Raw genomic sequence first — 13,913 nt, 5'->3', positions numbered from 1 at the left:
AAACTGCAAAAGCTCGATGCGTTCATTCTTTTTTTCAAATTTTGATGCGATTCATCCTCGTGTCTCACGACACTTTACTGTTGGTATAAATTTTGGTTCAGTTCTTCAGTAAAACATATCAGAGATCACTTTGAAGATAGAATCTATCATTTTTAGAGAGAAACTTCAAACTAGAGAAAAACTTATTTTTTTAGGGAGAGATTTCGAATTTACAGAGTGATTCTTGTAATTTTTTTTTTGTGAGATTCAGTTAAATTGTATTCAGACTTCGTATCAGATATGCAACTATCAATGGATTGTTAAAGAATTTCATCATCCATGAATAGGTAATCCTTTTTCCTAGGGAATTATGTAAATTGACATTTTCTTGAGACTCTTCCCTGAATTTTCATTCATGTAATTACTTTCTTTTGAATGTTCTTACTAAGATTTAGAATAATTGATTAAGATTGAATTGACGACTCAAGATTAATCAATTTTTATATGCAAAAATTACATGGTTCTATAACAAAATTGTAATTATGGCTGCAACAATTAGTAGTCTTGATAGAAAATGTGAACTTCTTTTCCTCTTTTCTTTAAAGAATCTATTAATTTAGAACATTCATACAATCAATCTTGGATTTTCAGTCTTTTGATTTCAAGATTGGAATAGTTGAGAAAACCTACAAGTTTAATACAATTTAAGGATTAATTGTGAAATGTCTTTAGGAAATAATTAAGACCATAATTAGGGTTAATTGTGAAATTAGCTAATTAAGGCATTAGGAATTTATTCTTAATGAACTATTGAATAATCTAATTGCATGATTCTTTGTTAAGTCAATGATAGAATTGCCTAGTTTACATAAAATCCCCAAGATTTCATTTCAATTGAATCTTATCTCATAATCTATCTTATTTCTCTCATCCCTAAATTTCCTATATCAATTCGTGTCTTTTTACTTAGTTAGATTCTAGTTCTTAAAACAAACGTCCCCCATTTAATTTTTTGCATTTGGAATTCAAGTAGTCTATTTTAGGCCAATTAATCGCGGTCTCTTGGGATCGACCTCTTACTCTACTATTACTACATGTTATTTGTAGTTGTAGTTAGAGTATTATAAATTTCATTTGTTTTGGGTAAGATAGAATTAACGACACCTATTTTGCACTCAAACAACTACTTTGCTACCATTACTATAGGATAGCAACATACTAGGCAATTAGGACTTTGAAGTAATCATACCTAATTTGATGGTCTTTCTCTCTGTGATCATATAATTTCTTTGATCATTTTTTCATTTATTTGTTTTGCATGATCCTCTTTCATTTGTCCTTTGTGCGTCTTCAAATTCCTTAATCCTCAACTAAGAATATTCAACATTGAATTTTAGTTCCCCCACCTTCCCATCATGCATTTCTTGAGTAGATATCGAACTCGATGAGTTGCTACCCCTCATTGACTTAGGTTTAGTGTAACGTCCCAAGTTTGTGGGTAATTTATGTTCAGTATTTTGTAAGATTTGATAATGGTTTGAATTTGAAAGTTAAATTGAATTACTGTCAAAGGATCATTTAATTTTATTATTTGTTCAGAAGAAATTTTGAAATTTAGATTTGATTAAAGGAAAAATCGGGATTTATGTCATATTATCTCAATTTTTTTTAGTTCGAAGAAATTGAAATTAAATTTTGGAGAAGATATATGGAATCAAATTGAATTGATTAATTGAAATAATTGGTTTAAATTACTTTCCCAAAAAGATTTGGATTTTTAATTCCAAAAAGATTTGTAATTTGAAGAGGAAAAGGACGTGGAGTGAAATATATATACTGTCTCTTATACACATCTAGATGTGTATAAGAGACAGATACATACATACATACATACATACATATCTAGTTTGGGTTAAAAGAAGGAATTAAATCCCTTTTTCTCTTTTCCCTTCGTGTATTGGGACCCCTTATTTCCATTTTCTCCTTCAGTCGCGCCACATTAAGCCCTAGCCGTTGTCAACCTGGTCAGCGACTAGACTCCTCCGTCGAAGCCTCTGACCAATTTCGTCCTCCAGCCCTAGCCGGATCTCTAGTCGCATAGCTCCAAGCCGAAGCCATCGCATCGTTTCCTTCCTCATGTCCACCGTCCAACCACTGGTGAGCTACCATTGTCTAGGCAGAATCTTGTTTTGGAGTGAGACTCTGGGTAATTTTGTGGGGTTCTTTGCAAAATCTTAACCCATTTGATTTTGGGTTAATTTTGATAAAACTCATGGGCCATAGATTCGAGCTTTAGCGGAATTTGGAGATTAAAAGCGTGTTGTGCGGTGTTACAAAGGTTTGATTTTTGTCAGTTTTGGTACCTTGGGCCCGTTTGGAATAAGGGTAATTGTTGAAAATTCAGTTATTAAACAATGGTTTTGATTTATGTTTAGATTGGATAAATAAATTGAACTTTGGTATTGACTTCGGACCAAGCCACAACATTGGTAAGTTAAGTTGGGGACACTTGGATTAATTTGGTTAATTGGATTTACAGCTTAAGGGATAAGTTTAAAATTTTGGATTCATGATTTTAGGTCATTATTGCTAAATTAAATTTGGCAATTTATGTTATAGGATTGATTCAAGTCTTCCAAAGGTTTTTAGAAGATTAATTTCGTGGATTAGTTAATCATGACCAAATTTAAGGTAAATAATCTTATTACTGGAACCACCTATGTGCCAGGCGATAAAATTTCAGATTAATTTTGAGGATTCCAAGATTTGTTAGCATCGGGATGTTTGAGCATAAATAAATTAATATTAATTATGTTTTGAAACATGATATGTATGCTAGCATGAACTAAATTATTCTATGTATATATGATGGCTAAGATGAACAATGGGTATGATGATACGTGTTTGCATGTTTATGGGTGATACATATTGTCATGTTTGTGGGATTATGTTTTATGATCATGTTATATTTATGATGGTGATAGTTACACCTTACCCATAATTAGATACCCACCAGAGGTGGTGATCTCCTTCGGAATTTCATTAGAGGTTTATGATTCCTTCGGGATTCGTCAGAGGTTTTTGTTTCCTTTGGGATTCACCAAACGTGGTGATCTCCTTCGTGATTTCACCAGAGGTTTGTGATTTCTTTGGGATTCACTAGAGGCTCAAGTTGATGAGGAGAAAATGGAAGCAATAATTGAGGAAGTTGTTACATCATCTTTGATGGAAATGATAGAAGAGTTGATTCGCAGTGCAATAATAGGGTAGATAGCTCAAAATCAAACTCAGCAGGAATCAGTACCACTGGTACAAGTGCAATTAGCCCAACCACAGAATCAAAACAAGCAGGACTTGTCTCTTGAAGCTAAACACTTGAAGGATTTTAGGAAATTTGACCTTCGTACTGTCGATGGATCGTTGAAGGATCCTACACTATGGAGGTAAAGATGTGGCTATCTTCTATTGAAACAATCTTTTGTTACATGACGTGTCCAGAGGAACACAAGCTCTAATGTGTAGTTTTTATGTTGACAGATAACGTAGAAATATGGTGCCGTTTAACATATAATATGTTTGACACAAGCGGAGGGTTTACGTTGTGGGATTAGTATAAAGAACGTTTTTATGAAAAATATTTCTCTCCAACACTCGGTATAACAAGCAAGCTGAATTCCTGAATTTGAAGCAAGGGGTTATGTCAGTAGAAGAGTATGCGTAAGAATTTTACAAGTTGTCCCATGGTTACGACAGAGGTGGTAAAAACAAAAAGGTTCATTTAGGGCTTAAGGAGCGGATTACGAGGTATGGTTCATGTGATTGACCTCAAAACCTATGTTGTAGCACTACGGGTAGCTATAAGGATCGATGCTGATTCCTAGGAGGGGAATGAGTACATGAAGTTGTTAGGGATTGGGACCTCTGCGGGACAGAAAAGGAAAGTAGAGCAGAGGACTTTGGAGCCTCAATAAAAGAGTCAGAACGTAGACAGAGATCCATGCTAGTGGAGGTAGCAAGGTTTTCAATCTGTAGCTATTAAAGAGGATAAGCCAATCTGTTCAACGTGTGGTAGACGTTATTGGGAACGTTGTCTAGTTGGTACTGAAGTTCTTTTTTGGTATGACCAGAGAAGGCATATGTCAGAGAAGTGCCCTAAAGAGAAATGCGTATGAAAGTAGAGGCTAGCCCACGAGCTCGAATCAGGGAGGCTCGAGTCATTAACAGCAGCAGGGTAGGGTGTATTCCACCATTCGACGAGAGGCTAAGAAGTTGAGCACAATTATGAAAAGTACGCTCCCAATCTTGGGACACTATGCATTGGTTTTATTTGACTCTAATTCATCTCACTCATTCATATCATCAGTATTTGTATAACATGCCATGCTAGAGTCAAAACCCTTACAGTATGTTCTATTTGATTCCACTATATCAGGAGAAATCATGTTAGCTAATGAAAAGATAAAGGTATATCAGGTAGAAATAGCAAACCATACATTAGATGTGACCTTGATAGTTCATGACATGCGTGATTTTGATGTGATACTGGCATGGATTGACTAGTTGGTAGTCATGCCAGTATAGAATGTTTTCGTAAGGAGTTTTATTTTAACCCTCCTACGGAGGCCAATTTTATGATTAAAGAAGCTGGGATCGTAGTTCTGCCCAAAGTGATTTCAGCTATGGAAGCCAATAGGTTGTTTAACCAAGGTGCCTGGAGTATCTTGACCAGTGTGGTTGACACTAGAGAGGCTGAACCAGAGGATCTCCCAGGTTTGTCGCCACATCAGGAGATATATTTTGCTATTGAGTTGGAGCCAGACACAACTCCTATCTTGAAAGCTCTATACAGAATGGCTCCAGCAGAATTGAAAGAGCATAAGAATGATTCAGTTGCAAGTGTTGCTGGATAAGGGTTTCATATGCCTTAGTGTGTCACCATAGGGTGCACCAGTACTTTTTGTGAAAAAGAAAGATTGGTCGCTGTGTCTCTACATCAACTATAGGGAGTTAATAAAGTGATTATCAAGAATAAGTATCCACTTCCCAGGATTGATGACTTATTCGACCAATTACAAGAAGCTACAGTATTCTCACAGATTGACCTTTAGTCAGGTTATCATTAGTTGAGGATAATGGATAGCGATATACCTAAGAAAACTTTTTGTTCGAGGTATGGGCATTATGAGTTCATCATAATGTCCTTCGGTTTGACGAATGCTCCAACAATATTTATGGACCTAATGAATAGGGTGTTCAAGGAATTCTGACACTTTTGTGATAGTTTTCATAGATGATATCTTGGTTTACTCCAAGACAGAGGTAGAACATGAGGAGCATTTACGAAAAGTTTTGGAGACTTTGATGGCAAATAAGTTATATGCTAAGTTTTCTAAATGTGAGTTTTGGTTGAGGTAGTTGTCCTTTCTAGGATGTGTGGTGTCGAAAGAAGGAGTCTCCATTGATCCCGCAAAGATTGAGGAGTTACAAGTTGGCCTCGTTCAACCACAATCAGTGAGGTGCGTAGTTTTCTAGGGTTAGCAGGCTACTATCAGCGATTTTTGAAGGATTTTTCCCACATAGCCACTCCCTTGACTCAGTTAATTAGAAAAGGAGCTTCTTTGTTTGGAGTAAGGCTTATGAGGACAGTTTCTAAGATCTCAAACAGAAGATGGTTTCAACTCTAGTTCTTACAATGCCAGAGAGATCATGTGGATTTGTTATTTACAGTGATGGCTCCAAGAAAGGGTTGGAGTGCGTGCTAATGCAGCAGGGTAAGATAGTTGCTTATGCCTCTCGTCAGTTGAAGAACCATGAATAGAACTACCTCACACTTGATTTGGAATTGGCAGTAGTGGTTTTTGCCAAAATGATCTGGAGGCATTACTTATATGGATAGAAGATACAAATTTTCATCGACCATAAGAGTTTAAAATACTTCTTCACTCAGAAGGAGTTAACATGAGATAGCACGTTAGGCATAAATACCTAGAGTTTGAAACTGATGATAAAATGTTTTTAAAAGTGGCACAAATAAAAGGCATTATGAGGTTTCGAAGAAAAGGGAAGCTAAATGCACGATTTATTGGGCCTTTCAAGGTTTTGGAGCAAATTGACCCTGTAGCTTATTGGTTGGGGTTGCCACCGTCCCTCTCTTAAGTTCACATTGTTTTCCATGTTTCGATATTGAGAAAGTATATGGAAAATCCGTCCCATGTGTGGACTTAGAACCATTGCAGTTGAATGAAAATATGAGTTATGAGGAGAAGCCTATAAGAATTCTTTCCTGGGAATTGAAGACCTTACGCAACAGGGAGATAGCACTTATAAAAGTTCTATGGCAGACTCACCAGTTCAAAAAGGCTACATGGGAGCGAGAGGATGAGTTGAGAGCCTAGTACCCGATTTTTTTTTTTTTTTTTTGGGAATGAACTTTCAAGGATGAAAGTTCTTTGAGGAGGGAAGAATGTAACGTCCCAAGTTTGTGGGTAATTTAAGTTCAGTGTTTTGTAAAGATTTGAGAATATTTTGAGTTTTGAAAGTTAAATTGAATTACTTTAAAAAGATTATTATTTGTTTAGAAAGAAATTTTGAAATTTAGATTTGATTAAAGGAAAATTTAGGATTTATGTCACATTATCTCAATTTTATTTTAGTTCGAAGAAATTGAAACTAAAATTTGGAGAAGATATTTGGAATCAAATTGAATCGATTAGTTGAGATAATTGGTTTAAATTGCTTTCCCAAAATGATTTGGGTTTCTAATTCCAAAAGGGTTTGGAAGTGTGTGTGTGTGTGTGTGTGTGTGTTGGATTTGGAATTAAAAGATATATATATTTTTAGTTTGAGTAGAAAAAAAAAAGAATTAAATCCCTTTTTCTCTCTTCCCTTTGCGTACCGAGACCCCCATGTTTTCGTTTTCTCCTTAAGCTATGCCACATCAAGCCTTAGCCGCTATCAACCTGGTCAGAGAACAGACTCCTTCGTTGAAGCCTCCGATCAGTGTTGTCCTCTAGCCCTAGCTAGATATCCAGCATTGTAGCTCCAATCAGACTTCCTTTCTCATGCCCGCCATCTAGCCACTGGTGAGTTGTCGTTGTCTTGTTTTGGGATGAGACTCTTGGTAATTTTGTGGGGTTCTTTGCAAAATCTTGATTACCAATTTGATTTTGCGTTAATTTTGATAAAACCCATTATGTTTAGGCCATAGATTCGAGCTTTAGTGGAGTTTGAAGATTGAAAGCATGTTATGCAGTGTTACAAAGGTTTGGTTTTGATAAGTTTTGGTACCTTGGGCCATTTTGGATCAAGGGTAATTGGTGAAAATTTAGTTATTAAACTTTGGTTATGATTTATGTTCAGATTGGACAAATAAATTAAACTTTGGTACTGACTTTGAACCAAGCCATAACTTTGGTAAGTTAAATTAGGGACATTTGGATTAATTTGATTAATTAGATTTAGACCCCAAGGGATAAGTTTAAAATTTTGGATTCATGATTTTAGGACATGGTTGCTAAATTAAATTTGAAAATTTATGTTGTGGGGTTGATTCAAGTCTACCAAAGTTTTTAAGAAGATTAATTTCATGGACTAGTTCTTCATGACCAAATTTGAGGTAAGTAATCTTACTACTGGAACTAGCTATGTGCCATGCGGTAAAATTTAAGATTAATTTTGAAGATTCCGAGATTTGTTAGCATCGAGATGTTTGAGGATAAATAAGTTGATATTGACTATGTTTTGAAACATGATATGTATGCTAGCATGAACCAAATTATTCTTTGTATATATGATTGGCTAAGATGAACAATGAGTATGATGATACGTATTTACATGTATGTTGGACTATGTTTTATGATGCATGTTATGTTTATGATGGTGATAGTTACCCTTACTCGTAATTAGATACCCACCAAAGGTGGTGATCTCCTCCGAGATTTCAATAGAGGTTTTTGATTCCTTCGGGATTCACCAGATGTTTGTGTTTCCTTCAGGATTCACCAGAGGTGGTGATCTCCTTCTTGATTTCACCATAAGTTTGTGATTCTTTCAGGATTTACTGGAGGTTTGTGTTTCCTTCAAGATTCACTAGAGGTGGTGATCTCCTTCGAGACTTCACCAGAGGTTTGTGTTTCCTTTCGGATTCACTAGAGGTTTGTGGGTACATCTAATCTACGGTAGAGTGGGTTCAACTATTCCATAATTAGTCATCCCATGGAACTAGAGGGTTACGCATGTTCCACTAGAGAGTGGCATCTGGAGAACATGGATGCTTAGTCTGACCCAGGTTGTGGGATTACTTACTGAGTATTTTATACTCATTCTTTCTCATATTTATCTATTAAGTAAGGGTGCGAGCATGCCAGCGAATGACAAATCCATGATCGAGCCACTTGGACCAGTCATATGCTTCCGCTCAAGTTTTTAGAATTTCATGTTTTAAATTTCTTGTCTTGATGTTTGAATTAGAGATTTTGGTATTTATGCTTTTGAACTTTTCATGAGTATTTTCTAGTTTTTCTTTATGGTTTTAAGGGTACCCTATTGAATAAATTTTAGTGATTTACTTTTAATAAAGTTATTTATTCCATAGTATTTAGTTGGTTTTTATCAAATCATGAAAATGTGTCGATTTGAAATATATGCATGCATGTAGTAACGACTTAGTATATATCCTAGGGAGTCGGGTCGTTACATTTAAGGCCCTAACCTAGGTCTTTTGTGTGCCCAAGTCATCTACCCAAAACCGTCTCACAAATTTTTTTCCCAGTTAGGGGTTGGGAACCTTCTAGAAGGGAGTTGATTGTAATTCTACCATTTTAATCTGCACACATATAGTTAAGTTGCATAAATACGAGTGATTAAACTTACAAATTAAAAACAACATGAGAATAAACCAAATTGATTACATGTGCATCTTCAGCTGCCTGATTTACAAACTTGCCACTTTTAAAGTACATTTCTTTAAATAGGTCAACACATCCCACTTCTCAACCTCGTTTTTCTTACAGCTAAGATTGAATTTGCAGTAACGATTTTGACCTGCCTACGTGATCGAATGGTGATTTTTTTATGAGGAAATAATTGTTGCCTGTCATGAAGTTTTCACTTAGCTTCATAAAAGGAAGTAGGTATAGAAGTATCAACTGGAAAAGTTTCTTTGTTATGGATTTTAAATTTCTAAACCAATTTTATAACAACTTACAAAATTTTAAAAATGCTAAATATCCAAAACATAAATCAAAGGCATTCAATATTTACTATAACACTTATATTAAATGAAAGAAACCCTAAACATGCATATTATATATTATAACACTTTATAACATACTTTCAATGCATGTAACATGCTTCCTATGGTGGGATTTTAAATCTACATGACATACTTTATGCACATACAAGATTTATTTAATTATAACATATATCACATACATAAATAATTAAACACATACTGATATGATTTTAGTTTTGGCTTTTTCAAGAAAACAAGGCCTAACTATTACAAAATTTAGCAAGAATTGGCTCTAAAACGCTTCTAAACTGTTCAAATCGCCCCAAACTGGACCCGAACTGCTCGAATCGGACCTCCAAACCTTCAAAAGTGGCTGAACTGGGTTGAATAAGGTCAAACCAGACCTTCTTGACTCGAACCGATCGGATCGGTATAGTTGGACCGCCGATTTAGGTTGAAGCTATTAGGATTGGTGTCCTAATTCTCCCGGAGTCTCATTGTTTTGTAAAGATACACATTGTTTAATGAATAAAATAAGTATTATTTAATTTTGACATTTACTCATATCCAATAAACAAAGCTCCTTACTTATCTTATGTGAACTTAAGCATGTATATGTGATATACAAGTGGATCATGCCTTAAGTGATAACCTAAATTGGTCTGTAGTATAAAGATTAAAATGGAATACCTGATCTTAGTGACACTACGGATATGACCCACTTTGTAAAGGTTTGCAAGTGTTGTAACCTACTACAGATGGTAGATCCTGACCATTCGTGTGGAGACGTGGAGCGGGGGTGTCCATACAAAGAATTTGTATAAGACCTAGGCCACAAGATGACTAGAATCTGTATATAACGCCATTGATACTAGAGACTTGTATCTCACTGAAACGACCATAGGTGACACCACCTCAATCCTGAGTGTTTTGTGAACTTCTGCCTTTGAGGGTGGTCCGTTGATTAGTATGGGTGAGAGTGGCCAGATTGCAAACTCAACATGCCTACCTTTTTGGGGACTTGACTGATCTGGGAGCTGGGAACTCAATCCACAAGATGGAATTCACTTCTTTCCCGAAGTAGGAATAAGTAGAGAGATTGCTCCCTTAAGGGCTGATTCTGGGGCTTGAACATAGTGGCCACAGCTTCTTTTTGGAAGAGAAGACTCAGTCATAGTAGGACTATGACATATGTTCATTAGAGGGATCAGTGGTACTTAAAGAGAAAGATGTAACTACAGGGGCATAATGGTTATTGGCCCAGTTATACTTACGATCGATCTGTGAAGGTTTTTCATACTGCTGATTGGTTAAGATGGCCACATAATATATCTGTAGTAAAGAGAGTTCAGCTGTCGATTTTTAGTGAAGTGCCTGGTAGTTAACGGATGGTGGATCCCGTGACTAAAGAGTTTAGTTAGTTATTCACGTACTGTTGGAGCTTTGGATCTACAGGTCCATGAGGTCTACTTGGTAGCTTGGATTCTGTTGAGGATCAATTCTTGGTGTTGATTTGAAATGTTCAAATTAACAAGAGGTATTTTGATTATATATGATATAATCGGTATGATGTATAAGTTACATCTAGTGGAGGATTGATGTAAATGAGATTTACATTAAGTACCATGGAATAGAAAAAGAACTATGGTTATGAAATATTAAACTATAGGTTATAAATATAGTATGATAAGTTGGTTATCATTTATATTTATAATAATATTAATTATTAGATAATTAATACTTTTTCTTTTAAATAACCATAGTAGTGGGTGGTTATTGGATCATGGTAACCGTGAGTTTTAAAGGAAAGTGGTTTCCTATTTTGAAAGGAAGTTTTACAAAAGATTAAAAAGAATTTTTAGTTTTCTCTCGGCATATAGAAACTCATTGTGGTCGTCAAGTAAATACAGATTTACTAAACTATGGTTGGGCGAGCTAAACAATCGTGCAATGTTTTTATAGTCGCGGTGGGTTTCTGCATTTGTGGTTAACCATTTTCTGCATTTTTGGATGATTTTGATGAACGTTTTGGGTTTGATTTCCTTTTTGTTAAGGCTTTCGGTATTACAAAGTGTTAATTATAAAGGCCCCTACGGTTTTTAGCGAAATTAACTTTTCAATCGAGTCTGTAATTCGAAAAGTTCGAGTTTGTCGAGTCGTTCATGATGAAGCTTCGGTGCATGGCGATGCAGTTCTCAACGAAGAAGAAGACCAAGCGTTGGTCGAATCGTGTAGCCTCAGGTAAACGATCGTAGGGATTTTACTAAGCGATCGTTTAGATTTTTTGTTTTAGACGATCGTGTAATATTTTCTAATCGATCGTTTAGCTAATGCTAAGCGATAGGGTAAATCGTTTACCATATCGTGTGGCATTGGTTGCACAATCGCGTAGGCGCTGGAGGTAGGCGATCATAGTGGGAGCATGCGATGTTATTCGTTTAGTAGAAGGTGCGCGCTAGACGATCGTATAGTTTTCAAGCTTCATTACTTAGTTACTACCTATGCGATCACGCGTATACGATATGGAGCTTAGACGATGGCAAAAGGCGGGCGTCGTGCGGAGCGAGCTAAACGATCATGTACTTCAGGCTTCATTGCTTAGTAAAGGTACACGATCGTGTTGTAATATTTAAACGATCGTTTGATTTTTCTAGACGATCGTATAGTAAAAGCTAAACGATCGTTTAACTCTGGGAGCGCTGGTAATCGATAGAGCAAACATTTTGTTTTATCGTGTAGATGATCGCGGGGTGCTTAGTATAGGATGGATGGTTGGAGAAGCGATACTTTACCGAGCGGTTCAAGACCCGATTCGCTTGTTTAAACCGAAGACTCCTTGTCTTTCTAATAGTTAGCTTTTCTTTTTGTGTTTTAAGGAAATTTTACCCGGTTCATCAACTTTTATTGCTTATACATGTGATGTATGGTGCTTATATGCCAAAGTATTTGTCATATAGTTAAAAACCCACCTTAGGTTGTGCAATTATTCATGCATCATGTATTATAAATATTATAATCGAGCATGAAGAAATTATTTGAAAGCATGCGCATGCATCATGAAATATAAGAGTTATATTTTGCATGCAGTGAGCATTATCATGCATCATCCTTTTATTATAATTGTTATAGTCTAAGGGTGAATGGAAACATGTTTTGCTTATTTCATTGCTATTTTGTATAAGTGTTATATAAAAAGAAGTAGCAATGAATGGACAATGCATTGAACATGACACTTAGGTTGTTTATAATCGTTATAATTGCCTTGCATGTGTTTGCTTCGCATTGTGGTTGTTTCCGTTTATAAGTGTTATAAAAGGAATTAGACCTAAAATCAATAATTCAGAGTTGCATGCGGACTTAGGGTGAACTCAAGTTTTTAAAAAGGTTTTAATATTGGATTGAGATAGACCTAAGTTCAAGTAGTTCTAAAGAGTTTAGTAACCTAGATTAATCTTTTAAAATTGGTTTAATAGGATTAAATTGGTTGGAATAAAAGATTAAATTTGTTGTAAACCTACCAATAAAGGACCTTTTGTCTAAGGTGGGTTCTAGCTAGGCTGAGAACCTACCAGGAAAGGTGAATTAGATAGATTTTCAACAAACATGCGATGTTTTGGTCAAAGACTCCATTAAAGAGTTTGATGGATGATGATCAAAAGTTGTTCAACTATCCAAGGTAAAAGTTACTTTTGGGAAAACCTAAAAGTCACTTAGTTAAAATCCTTAGCCGTATTTTTTTCTAAGTAAGCTAAACCCTAGGTTATAAAATATTCAGTGGGAGGAGGAGGCGTATCAGATATGTCTATGATTCCACTCACGTTTCTCCCTGTAAGTTCACATCGTGAGATTCATGCTTGGCCTCGAGATTCCCTAGGATGCATCCCCCTTCGGATGGTGTTTGCATGAGTCAATATCAAGGTGGATAGAGAGCGTATTTATAGTAAGTGGGTGAAGGGTGTGTGTCAACACGTCCTATGGTCTATGTCATTGGTTCACACTGTGAGATCATTTTGTACGCCCTCGTGTCACCCAAGTAGCGGCTCCCTTAGGAAGATTTTTGTGTAGTTGGTCAATATCAAGGTGAACCCCAAAATTCGATAGGGTCGCTTTAGGTTTTGCCCCAATCAGATTTTTCCCTTCGGATTGGCCTTTTAGGACGGACCTTTAGGGCGTAAAATGGCAGGTCACACTTACGAGAGATTGTTAAGTAAGTTAATGATCTCTTGGCCAAATCAATGATGGCTAGTCGTTATAGGAACAAGAGTTGTTCTGGTATTAATGTCTGGTAAAGATCTTCTCAATTCAGAGGAGGGATAACTAACCTCCCTTAGGCGTCTTTTGTCCTAAACCTTTGAAGTGTTATTGTAAAACTAGATATCACACGGGGTTCATGTTAGTTTTGCTAAAACCTTATTGGATGTTGTTTTGTTTTACAACGGGTATTTGCTTAAAACTTAATGTAGGTCAATGTGTTTTTCTTTTCAGAAACTCGTTAGTATTTCCGTTTAAAGCTTTTAAAAATGACCGATTTATTTCAGTTGAAAGAATCGTGTGAAATGAATTTCATGGCAAACGACCTCCATCCCACTACTCTCCAAAAGAGGAGACAAGACAATAAATATGATTTATTGGTCTTGGAGACATGTCTGGTAGAGAATGATGATTCTGCCTGGATCTTTGATTCAGGTGCTACCAATCATGT

The sequence above is a fragment of the Benincasa hispida genome, chromosome 9 (assembly GCF_009727055.1).
Source record: "Benincasa hispida cultivar B227 chromosome 9, ASM972705v1, whole genome shotgun sequence".
Classification (NCBI taxonomy): domain Eukaryota; kingdom Viridiplantae; phylum Streptophyta; class Magnoliopsida; order Cucurbitales; family Cucurbitaceae; genus Benincasa; species Benincasa hispida.
The sequence above is the reverse complement of the archived record's forward strand: the minus strand, read 5'-3'. Positions refer to the sequence as shown.